Consider the following 2,201-nt stretch of genomic DNA (forward strand, 5'->3'; position numbering starts at 1 on the left):
GTGAGGTCTTGTGATGTCATTGACAAAATAATTCAAATGAGTGAAAAAGGGATAAGTTAAGAATTAATTTTTGATTGTAATATTGTTTTTTGCAGTCACAAAAATTTGGATATGCTCTCATTATTTCTTAGGACCATGGGTATAAATCATCTGTGGATTACAAAGTCGTATTCTGATTCGTTTGCAAATTAATGAGTTATATTCGTTTTCTGAAAATTTATATTTTAAGACTTAAGGGACAACTTTAAGATACCCTTCTTCCACTCACCGATTTAATTATGCCTCAATATTGACGCCTGTTTGGCAATTTTAACGGACATTGAAATTTCAATATAACTGTGGTAAAAGGCAAAATTCCATAGTGAAATATACAGTTAAAAAAGTTAAGATAAAAAAAGTAAAGCGGAATCTATATTAAATGATATAAATAAATCTTCATTACGTAAGAAATAATAGCGTTTTGTATTTAGCGCGCATTTAGTAGAAGAGTACCTACGAGTCAACCAAGATAAGCATTGTAAATATAATGCATCCCAATAGCTGGCTGTACGGCATGCAATGTTGCCACATCAATTGAGTTTGTAATATGCTTGATTCGGATAAAATATACAGTAAACGTATACTACAATTCTCCATCAAGCGGCAGAATCGTGAACTAAAATATACAATTTTGATCATATTCCTAACATTACCACCTCATGTAAATTTTTTTGTATCGGCCTATTAGAACTCTAACTCTTGAATAAAAGAAAACTATAATATTTAACCTTATGCAACTTTAATGGGAGCTTCACGCACAGTCAACTAAACCTAAATAATGTTGATACATACGTAGAAAACAGGGTTGACATTAAGGCGTCAGATATACTGGTGCCCTAAATCGCCTGAGGCCTTAATGTATGGGCGATGCATGCTATCTGGGGCGCTAAAGATAGTAGGATATATATATATATATATATAAATTATTACATTTTATTATTAAATAAATCTATTTCAAAATGTACAAATAATCAGACTAAACTGTAAAAGAATATTTTAGCCTATCTTTAAAAAGTCCCTATTCGTAAACCAGCTTGTAAAATTTGCATGGTTTTGCATATAATGCTCTTTGCGCCAGAGGCTAAGAAAATAATTTAGAAAATATAACCAAATCCAGTTTTCATGAGGTTTACGTTACGTTACAGTTTAACTTTCTCTCTGTAGCTTCTATTCAAGCGCGAACAAGCCCGCATGACGTTCTTCCCACAACCAAAGAGCAAAGAACTATCGCCGCCGCGACGCTCTGGGCCAGATAGAGCTCGCACACAGAAAACCGTCACGACCACACGCCCAAATTTAGCTCGAGATCTAGATCGGATTTTAAGCAATTGTATTTAATTTCATCGCCTACGAGGCTCGGGCCTACTACTAGCTATATTTGACTTTAAAATTGATAAGCCGTTGTGTTGATCTTTTGGATTTAGTGCAGAGGTAAGCGAGGATTAGACAACACGCGTAGAACGTCGAGTTCGGTTTAATTGGTAAACAAGACCAGGTACCAGTGGGCGTATTCATTTTCGCGTTCTGGGCTTAATATAAATAATTTATCAGGGCCTAGTCTCTGTTATTTGAGTTTAAGACCTGCGGTAGACTTTCATTACATTTTTATCGTCTGTAAAAATAACCAAGTTAGCAAATATGGTAGGATGGATCTAATAAGTTGATACGAAAGTAAAAAAAAAAACTAGTCCTTTTCATATGACATTTCATGCAACTGTAGAGATATAGATGCGGTAGGAGTTGGGTCAAACTTTATTTAAAAATATCAATATCATTTAGATTTCACTCATGTTTTGAATTCAACCGCCAAAACTATTCGCAAAGCCGCAAACTGCTTTAAACACCCCAACCAGCAGTAGACGAAATTTAGAGACGATGACCCTCGTGAGACGGCCGAAATTTCGCCCCAGTAATTTCGAATTTTTCTGTGAAAATGCCAGGAATGCCAAACCAGGTATTAAGAATCTATATCGAAAGGAACTGGTGGAGACATTTCATGATGGTTCCGTCAAATCGGGATCGCCCGGGTTCGAACGTCGACTCTGGTATCTTGCAGTTCTATAACCAGAGCGAAAGCTTCTGGCCAGTGTATGTAAACACCCTTAATTCAAGTGTATTCGTTACCTTTCGACACCTTGAAGCCGTCCTTAACTATTTAGGGG

The sequence above is a fragment of the Anoplophora glabripennis genome, unplaced genomic scaffold (assembly GCF_000390285.2).
Source record: "Anoplophora glabripennis isolate ALB-LARVAE unplaced genomic scaffold, Agla_2.0 scaffold878, whole genome shotgun sequence".
In the NCBI taxonomy this organism is placed as follows: Eukaryota; Metazoa; Arthropoda; class Insecta; order Coleoptera; family Cerambycidae; genus Anoplophora; species Anoplophora glabripennis.